Genomic DNA, 14,955 nt, shown 5'->3' with positions numbered 1-14,955 from the left:
AGCACTCCTGAAAGAAAGGATATTGCGGAGACATGGCTTAGCCACAGCCTGGGGGATGTTTCCAGAATGAGATTTTCACTCTGCAGCGGAGTGTGCGCTGATATGAAACTTCCTGGCAGATTAAAACTGTGTGCCCGACCGAGACTCGAACTCGGGACCTTTGCCTTTCGCGGGCAAGTGCTCTACCAACTGAGCCACCGAAGCACGACTCACGTCCGGTACTCACAGCTTTACTTCTGCCAGTATCCGTCCCCTACCTTCCTAACTTTACAGAAGCTCTTCTGCGAAACTTGCAGAACTAGCACTCCTGAAAGAAAGGATATTGCGGAGACATGGCTTAGCCACAGCCTGGGGGATGTTTCCAGAATGAGATTTTCACTCTGCAGCGGAGTGTGCGCTGATATGAAACTTCCTGGCAGATTAAAACTGTGTGCCCGACCGAGACTCGAACTCGGGACCTTTGCCTTTCGCGGGCAAGTGCTCTACCAACTGAGCTACCGAAGCACGACTCACGTCCGGTACTCACAGCTTTACTTCTGCCAGTATCCGTCCCCTACCTTCCTAGGGCACACAGTTTTAATCTGCCAGGAAGTTTCATATCAGCGCACACTCCGCTGCAGAGTGAAAATCTCATTCTGGAAACATCCCCCAGGCTGTGGCTAAGCCATGTCTCCGCAATATCCTTTCTTTCAGGAGTGCTAGTTCTGCAAGTTTCGCAGAAGAGCTTCTGTAAAGTTAGGAAGGTAGGGGACGGATACTGGCAGAAGTAAAGCTGTGAGTACCGGACGTGAGTCGTGCTTCGGTAGCTCAGTTGGTAGAGCACTTGCCCGCGAAAGGCAAAGGTCCCGAGTTCGAGTCTCGGTCGGGCACACAGTTTTAATCTGCCAGGAAGTTTCACTCCTAGCAGTGTTGAAACTCGGTTAATTCGTTAAAAATTAGTGGCCGAGGGCTGTTTTCTTTCAATTGTGTCTCCTGAGGTGGTTTCTCATTGAGGTGAAGCCCAGGATTTTCTGGGGCTGGGCCGTTGTGTGTGAAATCTTATGGGAGTTAACTGCTAAGGTCACCAGTCCCTAAGCTTACACACCACTTAACCTAAATTATCCTAAGGACAAACACACACACCCATGCCAGAGGGTGAGCTCGAACCTCCGCCGGGACCAGCCGCACATTCCATGACTGCAGCGCCTTAGACCGCTCGGCTAATCCCGCGGGCCGTTGTGTGTTTGACAGGAGTGGTAAGTGTTTCGGCAGCTACATAAATTTGATGTGTGCGTAATGTCGTGTGCGTCTGGGAAACGAGTATCAAGCGTTTCCTTGAACAGAATCCAGTTCGTGCCCTTGCAGTTTACTCTGCGGAATACTCCTGTCCCCTTTCCTGAGTAAGGTGCGACATGTGCACCTTCCCAGTGTTTCGGACTTTGTAACGCTGTTGTCGTAGGATCAGCTCCCTGACTGACCAGTAGAAGGCCAGGCAGTGTGTGGTGGTGCGGCGGTCAGACCTGCTACGGCTGTCCGCGCGGTCGCGGCTGAGAGTTACGCGGCCGCGGCGACCGTAAGGCGTGGGGTGGCGGCCGGCCTGATTGATGAGAGGAAGGCGGCTGTCTGCGCCCGGCGGATGCCGCCCACTCCACGCCAGGCGAGGCCCAGACGGGCCCTCCGGCACGAGGACCGCCACCTCACGTCTGCAGCGCAGTGGGCGTCGGGGAAAGGAAGCAAGTGTTGGAACGCGGCGCCAAAAAGATGGAGAAATATGGCAGCGAGACGACATGTCACCCACCTGCTTTTTGGAAATGTCTCATCCTCTAGATCTCTTAGGTCATACTCCTAGGCCAGACCTTGGACTCGCACTAAACAGCTAAAACGTACAATATACCAATCCAGTACAGTGGATTGGTTTAATCAGGGAGGTGAAACAACAGTGGTCTTAGCCCCCTGATGCCCCCACCGAAACTAAGTTTATTATGCACTATTTCTCCTTACCATCCTACTAATGCCAACCAGCGCCCTTTGAAGAGGAGAAGGAGCCCCTTTGATAGGTCTCTGTTAGACACAGTCCCTTTAGGAATTAGTGACCCAAATATTTTGTGGCTTGAAAGGCTTCCAGGGCATCCCAATGGAAGATTAAATGGTTTGCAGTTTCATCCCCCACATCGCTTAATCTACACCTTAGTTGCTTCTTTCTTTATTCCCGTACTGTACAGATGTTTCTTGATCCCCACTGTTCCGGCCGGTGTGGCCGAGCGGCTCTACGCGCTTCAGTCTGGAACCTCGCGACCGCTACGGTCACAGGTTCCAATCCTGTGCAAAGTTAGGGTAAGTTTAGGAGGCACTTCTGCAACCGATGTTAATGTATAGCTCGGTAGGGAAGGGGGAAGAAGGCTGTTAAGTATGCCTCGTGGCGGCAGTGTGCAGGAGGTTGAGCGGTCAGGATTTGATAGTGGGCATCCAGGGCTGCCGTTAAATGACAAAACAGGAAATTAAGTACAATGAACAGGATATATTTCAATATACGGAGTACAAAGGGCGCACCTAGGGTCGGAAGTTAGAAGGTTTAGGCCAGTCTAGGAGGTCGAATAATTAATTAAAATGGGCAACGGAAGGGAAAGTGGTTCATGTTAGCTTACGTTGGTGATCGGTCGTGATAGGCAGTGCCGGAGGCTCTGTCTTCCAAAAAGACGTCTGTTCTGCTCGAGGTCTGGATTACAAGAGAGAGCCGGCCGCGGTGGTCTCGCGGTTCTAGGCGCGCAGTCCGGAACCGTGCGACTGCTACGGTCGCAGGTTCGAATCCTGCCTCGGGCACGGATGTGTGTGATGTCCTTAGGTTAGGTAGGTTTAAGTAGTTCTAGGTTCTAGGGGACTAATGACCACAGCAGTTGAGTCCCATAGTGCTCAGAGCCATTTGAACCATTTTTACAAGAGAGAGAAACAAGTGCGTTCTGCTCCGCAGGACGCTCCGGCGCCCAAACACGTGATCGGTATCCCGCGCACACTATTGGCTAAAATCAATGGTGTGAATTCGCTAGCAGTTTCAGCAGAGGGTTCAGGGCGTCTCCTGTCAGCAGCTTTAACTGAGCAGAACCGCCTCGGTTTTGAAAGGCAAGCGACTTGTGTCACGTAGACACGGCGTGAGTTACTCTGGGAGAAAACTTGTAACGATTCCACTAGCGCTTTGAAATAAATTTCTTAAACCAATTCTCTAAACTATTCCTTGACTGGCTGCCATCCTGTACACCTGCTTCGGGCATGGATGTGTGTGATGTCCTTAGGTTAGTTAGGTTTAAATAGTTCTAAGTTCTAGGGCACTGATGACCTCAGATGTTAAGTCCCATAGTGCTCAGAGCCATTTGAACCATTTTTTATCCCCACTGTCAGTCATTAAACTTACTACGAGATTAATCTACCTCCTGGTCAAGCATTGCAGAACTTCTCTTTTAACATGGTTTCGGTGTTATTAGCTTGCCATATTTCTGTTTCTGGCTCTTAGTTATATATTCCGCTTTCTGATCCAGCCACGTAGTTTAGATTTTATCATCACCTTCGTTATAGGACAGGTTTCAGTAGAACAAATAGGGCCGTTGCAACTGTTATGGTTAGCCCATCACCAGTGAAATCTGAGTGACCAGGTCTCACGTCAGGTTCACCCCGTTGCTTTCATCTAGTCTCGGGAGGGATTCCTAGCGATTTGCGACGACCTTTGATCTCGCTGCTTGACATACTTGGATGTTCAAAAAATGTTCAAATGTGTGTGAAATCTTATGTGACTTAACTGCTAAGGTCACCAGTCCCTAAGCTTACACACTACTTAACGTAAATTATCCTAAGGGCAAACACACACACCCTTGCCCGAGGGAGGACTCGAACCTCTGCCGGATCCAGCCGCACAGTGCTTGGATGTCTGAATGAGTATAGATGATATGATCTTTCGCCTCCACACACACTCTTATCCACCTTGAATACCATAGCCGTGCAAGTCTTGCTATGCGCCGTCTAGACGTACCACAAAAACCTAGCGTGGACTCAGTTCATGTCCTAATATGCCCTCTCGATAATGGCCAAGGGTACCATGACGTGACGGGATCGCTTGATCGTGTCTCGAATTTGTTTCACTGGTTTCATCTAAATATGCATTCCAACCAGTTCTGAAAGAGTTGAAATGTTTTCACTGAGGGAAAACGCCATGATCTTTAGTGAGTGTTTCATTTTAGGCGTAATCACGTCACAATACTTTTCAAAACAATGCACCCGAGAGAATCATATTCGTTCTATCCAGCGAGACGGTTCATTGGTAAATTCACTAGAGGAGGAACGGCGCTCACATTCCCCTTAGGCCTGACGTTTTCTGCTGTCACTTTATACCTGTGCAGCAGGACGTCAAGACACGGCCTCAACAAGGACGCTGTAGTTTCCTTTCCTGTCCTTGTCGAATTCAGTTTGTGCTCCCGCTCAGATGATTTAGACTTTTACAGGATTGTAAGATTCTTTCTTTCTTGCTTTTTAACCACGCGTAAGTAGTTAGAATTAATCATTGACTGTTCATGATTGTACGAGGGTCAGTCAAAAAGTAATGCCTCCTATTTTTTTTTTCTACGTTTAATTGTCAGGAAATTTAAATGCAATTACATAGGTTGAAAACCACAACATTGAGGATCATTTTGTCATTTTTCAATGTAATCTCCGCCCATCTCTACAGTTTTGGTCCATCTTTGAATAAGGGCATGTATCCCAGCACGGTAAAAATCACAGCTCTGCTTCCTAAGCCATTGACGCACGGATGTTTTGACGGCCTCCTCATCTTCAAAATGAATCCCACGATGAGCTTCTTTTAGTGGCCCGAACAGATGGAAGTCTGATGGTGCCAGGTCAGGGCTGTATGGGGGATGAGGCAAAACTTCCCATCCAATTTTGACAATTTCGTCAGAGGTGTGACGACTGATGTGTGGTCTTGCATTGTCATGCAAAAGAAGAACATCTGCCATTGATTTTGTTGGGCGAACTCGCTGAAGACGTGCTTTAAGTTTTTTGAGGGTTGTGACGTATTGAACAGAATTTATTGTGCATCCCTGCTCCAAAAAATCAACCAGAATCACACCCTCTTTATCCCAGAAAACTGTTGCCATACCTGCCGATCGCACAGTTTTGAATTTTTTCTTCCTCGGCGAGCTTGTGTGACGCCACTCCATTGACTGCCTCTTTGATTCGGGTTCAAAAAAATGCACCCATGTTTCGTCCCCGGTCACAATTTTTTTCAGAAACTCATCTCCCTCCAAACGGAAGCGCTGCAAGTGTTGGGAGGCTATTGTTTTCCTTGCCTCTTTATTCTGATCGGTTAACATTCTTGGAACCCACCGTGCACAAACTTTTGAGTACCCCAATTGTTTAATAATCGTGATCACACTGCCTTTACTAAGAGAAATAATGCGACACACTTCATCTGCAGTCACCCGACGGTCACCACGAATGATGTCATCAACTTGCTGAATGTTGTGTGGAGTCACTGCACTCACCGGCCTGCCGCTCCGCTTTTCGTCAGTCAACGGTGTTTGCCCTTCAGCTTCCTTACAACGACGAACCCATCGTCTAACAGTGCTGACATCCACTGTCACAACACCATACACCTTCTTCAGTCTTTCATGAATGCGTATGGGCGTTTCACCTTCTGCATTCAAGAATTCAATCACACAACGCTGTCTCAAACGAACATCGATGTCGGCCATCTTACAAACTTCTGCTGTGCTGCCACCTGTTGACACAGAAAGTTACTACTGCAGTGGATTGCAGAAGAAGGTTTGAGCAATGGCGCCAAATTCAAATTTTTCACTTAACTTAATTTTTTTAAGTAGAAAAAAAATGGGATGCATTACTTTTTGACCGACCCTCGTATTAATAAGTTCAGAATACTTTATGACCTAGTTTATAAGTATTTGTGTTGTACTGCCGGTAAACACGTTTATACACACAAAAAGCATAGTTCAGTTTAATAACTTTAGTGAAGTTTTTTCGGTGATGCAGTCACTATTAGCTTGATAATAATTCATGTTCATGTGTATATAAGCGTTGTGAGAACAACACTTTCAACTTGTTTTTGGAAACAGTACGCATCTATAAAAATAATTTTCCCGACTCTTAATTTTACGAGGGTTATCCCAAAAGTAAGGTATCCTATTTAAGAACAGAACTCTGTTTGTGTGGCAGTTCATCACACTTTTATGAAGAGTGCTTCACGCACTGTGTGTAAACAAGCGCTCAGTCTTGGCTTGGCAGCCGTTGAGAATGGAGCTCCCGTTGGATGTTACCGCCAAGTGCGAATTGCGCTCAATTATTCGGTTTCTGAACGCAAAGGGCACTGCGCCGATTGAAATCCATCGCCAATTGACGGAAGTGTATGGTGACATGCATGGATGTCAAAAATGTTCGTAAGTGGTGTAGAGAGTTTGCAGCTGGTCGGACTGAAATTCGTGACCAACAAAGGAGCGGGAGACCGTCAATTTCTGAGGAGACAGTGTTGAAGGTTGAGCGAAGCAAGCGTCAAGATCAGCGGATCACCCTGGATCATCTCTGCACGTTGGCTCCTGAGGTTTCCCATAGCTCCGCTCATAGAATTTTTACGGAAACATTAAACTACCGGAAGGTGTGCACAAGATGGTTGCCACTCGTGCTGACTGAGCACCATATGCGGCAACGAGTTGATGCTTCCCGCGCATTTCTTCACCGCCTTGCAGCCGAACAGAACAACTTTCTGGACTCAATTGTCATGGTTGACGAAACCTGGGCATATCACTTTACACCTGACACCAAACAACAATCGCGCCAGTGGCGGCATGCTACTTCGCCAAGCCGAGGAAATTCAAACAAACACAGTCTGCCGGTAAAGTCATAACAACCGTTTTTTGGGATCGGAAAGGGGTATTGTTGGTCGACTTTATGCCCACTGGGACAACAATTAACGCTGACACGTGCTATGAGACTCTTAAAAAACTCAAACGGGCAATTCAGAAATGGAGAAGAGGAATGTTGAGCAAGGACGTACACATTCTCCATAACGCTCGCCCACACATCACTCGGCAAACCGTTGCTCTCCTGCAAAATTTTCAGTGGAACATAATCACCCACCCACCCTACAGTCCTGATTTGGAGCCCAGTGACTATCACCTTTTCCCTGGGTTATAAAAACATTTGGCGGAAAGCGATTCAACTCCGACGACGAGGTAAAAGGAGAGGTTCATAACTTTCTGAACAGCATGGCGGAGAGCTGGTATGACATGGGCATACAAAAACTGCTACAGCGTCTACAACAATGCATCCACAGAAATGGTGATTATGTCGAAAAATAGCTAAATGTTCAAGCTGTAAACTGATGTAAACCATTGTAGAAATAAACAGGTCTATGTACTTATATAAAAAAAATAGGAGACCTTACTTTTGGAGCCGGCCGCGATGGTCTCGCGGTTCTAGGCGCGCAGTCAGGAACCGTGCGACTGCTACGGTCGCAGGTTCGAATCCTGCCTCGGGCATGGATGTGTGTGATGTCCTTAGGTTAGTTAGGTTTAAGTAGTTCTAAGTTCTAGGAGACTGATGACCACTGCAGTTGAGTCCCATAGTGCTCAGAGCCATTTGAACCTTACTTTTGGGATTAGTATCGTTCTCAAGGAGGAGGAGGAGATTAGTGTTTAACGTCCCGTCGACAACGAGGTCATTAGAGACGGAGCGCAAGCTCGGGTGAGGCAAGGATGGGGAAGGAAATCGGCCGTGCCCTTTCAAAGGAACCATCCCGGCATTTGCCTGAAGCGATTTAGGGAAATCACAACTACTCAAGTCACCTGTAACAAAGCGTGAGTAGAAACGTTACCACATTCCGCATAACGCTATTTATATTCCGAAACGGCGCTGTCTATCTCTCGGTACTCATGCGAGTCCCGACCCTCGCCTACTGCCTCGTGCTGGCCATGAAGACCAGCTCTGGCGACAATGTATTAACTCAAATAACAAGAGCGGCACGCTACTTAAATGTTCAGATATCGCTTAACGGGGGATGGCAGAGGCACACAAGGAGTAACGTCGCACTGAGGATAACAGTGTCAAAGGCAAAAAATTTCGTTCAGAAAATACGTCACCTCGTGGCGCACTTGGGGTTAGCAAACGGTATTTGGATATCCGAGTCAGAACTGTTGTGAGTACGGCCGATGGCAAACGACGCTGAAGACCGGCAGCGTACTGCGCTGTCCACTGGTCGATGACGCTAGCTCAAGGTCAAGGTAGGGTTTGCGTGCTGCGGGGCTCCTACGAAGTGTTCAGAGGCGCCTCACCACACCGGCTCGTCGAAATGCAGCGAGGGCCACCAAGCACTGAGCTGCAGGGGAGCAGGTGCTGTCTGCTCGTTTCCATTCTCTTCAGTCGTTCTGTGATACGGCTACTGATAAAATACCTATATTCCGATATATCGATATTCTTACCAAAAAGTATTGATATACGTCGGCGATGTTTATTAACGGATTAAATCGGTATATCTGTATCTGACTGGTAATATCGAGTACCGATACGTTTATTATATATTACCTTTTCCCACATTTTTCGATAAATATTTGAAGTTGTTCTCTTGAAATTGTAGTAGAAAATAATTTTGCTTTCAGTGTGAGAAGGAGTCTTACTAAGCTTCGAGCTTTCATCACTTTCAGTCTTTCTCTTAATGTGAAGAGGGGGAGGGGGGGTGGGAGGTGTCTGTGTAAATGGAACAACAACATATCCGATCTACATCTACATGACTACTCTGCAATTCACATTTAAGTGCTTGGCAGAGGGTTCATCGAACCACAATCATACTATCTCCTACTATTCCACTCCCGAACAGCGAGCGGGAAAAACGAACACCTAAACCTTTCTGTTCGAGCTCTGATTTCTCTTATTTTATTTTGATGATCATTCCTACCTATGTAGGTTGGGCTCAACAAAATATTTTCGCATTCGGAAGGGAGAGTTGGTAACTGAAATTTCGTAAAAAGGTCTCGCCGCGACGAAAAACGTCTATGCTGTAATGACTTCCATCCCAACTCGTGTATCATATCTGCCACACTCTCTGCCCTATAACGTGATAATACAAAACGAGCTGCCCTTTTTTGCACCCTTCCGATGTCCTCCGTCAATCCCACCTGGTAAGGATCCCACACCGCGCAGCAATATTCTAACAGAGGACGAACGAGTGTAGCGTAAGCTGTCTCTTTAGTGGACTTGTTGCATCTTCTAAGTGTCCTGCCAATGAAACGCAACCTTTGCCTCGCCTTCCCGACAATATTATCTATGTGATCCTTCCAACTGAAGTTGTTCGTAATTTTAACACCCAGGTACTTAGTTGAATTGACGGCCTTGAGAATTGTACTATTTATCGAGTAATCGAATTCCAACGGATTTCTTTTGGAACTCATGTGGATCATCTCACATTTTTCGTTATTTAGCGTCAACTGCCACCTGACACACCATACAGCAATCTTTTCTAAATCGCTTTGCAACTGATACTGGTCTTCGGATGACCTTACTAGACGGTAAATTACAGCATCATCTGCGAACAATCTAAGAGAACTGCTCAGATTGTCACCCAGGTCATTTATATAGATCAGGAACAGTAGAGGGCCAGGACGCTTCCCTGGGGAACACCTGATATCACTTCAGTTTTACTCGATGATTTTCCGTCTATTACTACGAACAGCGACCTTCCTGGCAGGAAATCACGAATCCAGTCGCACAACTGAGACGTGGAGAAACAGCACACCAGTTACGTTAAAAACAATTTTTAACTCAACTAACGTGCTAGTTCTTCTCATCGGCATTCTTCAAAAACACGTGCTGAAACTAATGAACAAAAATCTAAACGACAGGATTGGTCTTTGCGATGGGCGGAGACCTGTGAGGGGAAATGCTGACGTAACCGCCTCTCGGTGCTACCAACAGAAACTGCAACATCTAACTTCACCACGCAATTTACTGCTAGGTCGACACGGAGTCGAAAAAACATGGCCGGCCATGGTGGCCGTGTGGTTCTAGGCGCTTCAGTCCGGAACCGCGTGACTGCTACGGTCGCAGGTTCGAATCCTGCCTCGGGCATGGATGTGTGTGATGTCCTTACGTTAGTTAAGTTTAAGTAGTTCTAAGTTCTAGTGGACTGATGACCTCAGATGTTAAGTCCTATAGTGCTCAGAGCCATTTGAACAATTTTTCGAAAAAACATGGAAGTCGACACGAAGTGTTCCACTCAAACCCGATATGTGACGAAACCGGACGACGGACCTATCTGAAACCACATCGGTAAGTTTCTTTGATTTATCGAAGGGCGATAACCATATTCTTTAAATATCGATATATCAGAATCACGATATTATTAAAAATATCAACAGTCCTATTCTGTGTCGTTTCGGGTACCACTGACCGTTATCTACTGAAATTAGGCCGTCACCGCGCGGACGCAACATTCACAACAGTTTCTGTCGGCCAAGTTGACGATTCCGCGTATTCTGTATCTTATTTCGTTGACTGACCACTCGTATTCTTCATTTGCCGTAGCGATGGTCTTGGATGTGTTTATGCATTCTTGAAAAAAATGTAATTAACGTTGTACTCATTTCTATCACAATTTTTAATTCTGGTAGATTTGCTACCATAACTGTTACCATAACAGTTTCCTGTGTTATGCTGAATTTGACGTCTTGTAACGTAGTCATATTCAGTTCAGAGACTGATCTGATGCAGCTCTCCACGTTAATCTGTCCTCTGCAAGTCTCTTCATCTCTGCATAACTTCTGTAACTTAAGTTCGTTCGAGCCAGTTTATTGCAGTCAGCCTTTGATTTCTCACTACAATTTTTACCCACCACATTTCCTTTCATTACCAAATTTCTTGATGTTTCAGGACGTGTCATATCAAAGTACCCTACATTTTAAATAACAGTATTTCTAAATCCACTACTCCTTTTATCACTGCCCGAAATTCAGTTTACGTCTCTTGAATACTCTTTTCCCTCCATTGTCTGTAACCCAAACAACACTATGGGACTTAACATCTATGGTCATCAGTCACAACACCCAGTCATCACGAGGCAGAGAAAATCCCTGACCCCGCCGGGAATCGAACCCGGAAGTGGGGAGCGAGAACGCTTCCGCACGACCACGAGCTGCGGACAACTGTCTGACAGCTGCCATATTTGTACAAAATTTCGTCTTGTACCTATTTTTCCGTATATTAATTGCCTATTTGCTGTTTGCCCTACGTATCTTAGACAGTGAACACAACTTTGCTACTGGTACAATTGTTAAGGAAAACCGTCGTAATTAATATTAAGGAACTGGAACAACACTACACATTATATGCTGATCTAGACCTACAATCCGAATCATTGTTTTTCATGGACTGAACTATCCAGAAACTCCCACTGGCCTAACTCAAAGCCTAAATGTGCCATCGTTTCTCTCCTACTTTCGTGACGAATAATGGTTTCTGATTCAAATGGCTCTGAGCACTATGGGACTTAACATCTCAGGTCATCAGTTCCCTAGAACTTAGAATTTCTTAAACCTAACTAACCTAAGGACATCACACACATCCGTGCCCGAGGCAGGATTCGAACCTGCGACTGTAGCAGTAGCGCGGTTCCGGACTGAAGCGCCTAGAACCGCTCGGCCACCGAAGCCGGCAATGGTTTTTGATGTGTGGTGCTGTTACAGATTCTGCGGGAGAGGATAATATGATGAATGTTTTGTTCCAAGCTAGAAGATATGCACGAGAGCGTCTTTGAAGTTGAGTTTGAAAAGCGTACGCTACGCTGGCAGTCTGAAGGATAACGGTAGGGCTGGTTACCTCTATAAGAACGAACCTGCCTAACTATGACGATGGTGGTGATGATTTTAAAAGACTTGACTACTTGATTATTATTCCCTCTGTCCTGTAATAGTGTTTGAGGTTGCAGGTGCGAGAATTATTTTCAATAATAATTATAATAATGGTTATCACATTTGTAAGACATGGTACATAAATGGTTAACTAAACTTATAGAATCGAGCTCCCGTGAACGTAAATCTAAGATTACTGTATGACGAACTAAAAATTGAGAGATATCTTAAGCAGTTTGTATCTATTGTGTCTAGAATTGGTATAGAAAGGGATTTTATTGATTAAGTCGGATTCAATTGGTTCAAATGGCTCTGAGCACCAAGGGACTGAGGTCATCAGTCACCTAGAACTTAGAACTACTTAAACCTAACTAACCTAAGGACATCACACACATCCATGCCCGAGGCAGGATTCGATCCTGCGACCGTAGGGGTCGCGCGGATCCAGACTGAAGCGCCTAGAACCACTCGGCCACAAAGGCCGGCAAGTTGGATTCAGGAACGAAGAACGAATTGGATTGCGCCTCGGGGCTAAACAGGTGCCAAGTGGCTTTTCCACCAGCTCCCAGTGCATAGTTAATGAAAGGCTCGCATTAGTTGTTAATAAGTTTAAACACAGTGTTCACTTAGCCACACTCCGCAATTTTAAGAAATTGTACTCTTACTGCATTTAATAAATAGAAGTTACACGGAGTCCGCTACTACCCCGACCGTCCAGAAAGTTTTGAAACTGGATAAATAAAAAAACAGAAAAAACTAATATGGTGGTTTCAGTGCTTCGGGTGTTGTACATAGTCTCCCTCCACTTTAGTACAACGCACAGAAGGTTCATACAACATATGAAAGTGTGAGAAAAGTCCTTATTTTGGGATGATGTGTATCTCGCTCGTCGCATTGTCTTGAATGTTATATCGAAGAAGATTACGGATTAACGTCCCGTCGACACTAAGGTCATTACAGATGGAGCATAAGCTCGGAATAGCTTGGTGGCGACCGGAAGGGCTAAACCGCAGTCTCAAGACGATCTTGCGACTATCTCGGACGTGGATTTCTTGACGTATGCTATCGGTTAGATACTTTTAGCACTGTAAATACATAAAACTGCAACCAGTCACTTTTTTGAAATAGTTATTTATTATTCCATGAACCGATTTTCGAATATTTTCAGGTTCATCTTCAGATGGTTTTCTAGAAGTTCCATATCTATTTCAAGCTCTGTGACATAAATGTGGAACATGTTTCTTGTCACAGAGTCAGCACCCAGCGTTAAGCTTCAGACAGATGTATAACTTCCAGCAAAACCATCTGAAGATGAGCCTGAAAACGTTCGAAAGCCAGGTCATGGAATAATAAATAACTATTTCAAAAAAGTGACTGTTTGCAGTTTTATGTATTTACATTAAATAAACAGCCACGGGTTCTGAAACACCCGTAATGGATAAGGTTAATCAGTTTTAGCACTCACCTAAATTGGAAAACAGACGCGCACTACACAATAGAAACGGCTGTCCAGGTAGCAGAAAACAAAAGTTAGGGGTTAACATCCCGTCGACGACTAGGTTATTAGAAGTGGTTAAGAAGTTTGAATTAGGGAAGGATGGGGAAGGAAATCGGCCGCGCCCTTTCGAAGGAACCATCTGGGCATTTACCTGGAATGATTTAAGGAAATATCGGAAAATCTACAATGTATCTGGATGGCCAAACGCTGATTTAAACCGTCGACCTCCTGAACTGGTGTCCAGTGCGTTTATCAGTATATCGACAAAGGGCTGACGTTTCAGGTATTTCCGCACTGTGTCGTTTTTTGGTAGGTTCGTGTAGGTGATACCAAGTCTCGACGCCTGCGATGATTTTTCTGAGGAAAGAACTGCCTGCGTTTCGCACTTCAGTCAAGCTGGAGCCGGTGTCCACACGTCGTTGTTGTCGTTAGGGAGTCAACGTGTGTGGGGCAAACGTTGCGCACACTTTTCTCTTCTTCATTCTGGAAATTGTCTTGAACACTTGATTTAGAGCTGTGACACAGCAATTACACACTACGGCCACATGTCCACGACTTAACATTGGCTGCTCACAAGCACATCTGTTGTTCCCGGCTGTTAGTTCAAGATGCCACCATAGGAACAGCGCTGACGTCGCTTGTACGCCAGGAATAAAATCAGTCTCAGAACTTCTTTGACGGACAGTGTAGCCTAAACAGCGCAGTAGAATTTTTCGTTAGCGCTACCGACTGTGAGCTGCTTTACACCTTACTCTCCCGCTGTTATAAAGACACAAATCATACTGCGCAGAGAGGTGATTCAAGTCAGACGAGCGTCCGCCATGGCCAGTATGGATCGTCCGATAGCGTTGCGCAACACGCAATCCAACTTTAAACACCATTACATAAGATTGCTGAACTGGCGTAATCGCGTAGCCCCGTTTCAAGTCCAAGTATCAGCCACTGCACAGATTTTTGCTGACCTCTGCGCCCATTATCTCCGTGCAGAAGGCGCCACACTTGGAAAAAAAAGTACAAGAGTGCGATGTAAATTACTTGAGCTCGGAACCAAGTACGCCTCAGTCATTTTAGTGTTACTGCCGTAGACTGCGTAACCTTCATTCACAAAAGCGCTCTGGACTGGAACCACACTGACGCCGCGTTACTGTCACAAAAGCAGACCTGCTGTCGTTTATGTTGCGTCTGTACTTAGGTGCGTCACCTCTGTCAGCTAGTTGCTGTTCTTAAAATAATAGAACTGTTAGGTGTAGCACAATTTTACCTTTGACTTGGCTTTAGGAAACCGGACCCGTAGTCTGAACACAACATAGCGCATTGTTGGGGTGAAATAACACAATTTTATGCTCTGCGTATGGAGCCGAAATCGGAAGTATTCGAGAAATATCCCCAAACTCAATAAAGATTTTCTCATGAGTTGTTGTTTTCAGTGTCGAGTTATCTGTGTCTGGATGCCTTATTAGCAAACCACCAATGTGTTCATTCTTCTGGTAATGGTTATCAAAGGGTCTACATTTAATAATTCGCTGATCTTTCTGAACAACCTCTGTTCCGCACTTTATCTGTCCAGCTAACATACAGCTTTAGTAT

General features: G+C 45.6%; 1 protein-coding gene and 1 non-coding gene across 2 annotated transcripts in view; one reads left to right on the top strand and one right to left on the bottom strand.

Annotated features, from left to right (window-relative positions):
* Positions 1-14,955, top strand: part of LOC126272286 (very long-chain-fatty-acid--CoA ligase bubblegum) — a 174,211-nt gene that overhangs the window by 40,601 nt on the left and 118,655 nt on the right. The gene's annotated exons all lie outside the window — the stretch shown is intronic.
* Positions 131-205, bottom strand: Trnas-cga (transfer RNA serine (anticodon CGA)). Its single transcript has one exon. It is a non-coding gene; the product is annotated as a tRNA-Ser (tRNA).

This window comes from Schistocerca gregaria, chromosome 5 (genome assembly GCF_023897955.1).
Source record: "Schistocerca gregaria isolate iqSchGreg1 chromosome 5, iqSchGreg1.2, whole genome shotgun sequence".
In the NCBI taxonomy this organism is placed as follows: domain Eukaryota; kingdom Metazoa; phylum Arthropoda; class Insecta; order Orthoptera; family Acrididae; genus Schistocerca; species Schistocerca gregaria.
The sequence above is the reverse complement of the archived record's forward strand: the minus strand, read 5'-3'. Positions and strand labels throughout refer to the sequence as shown.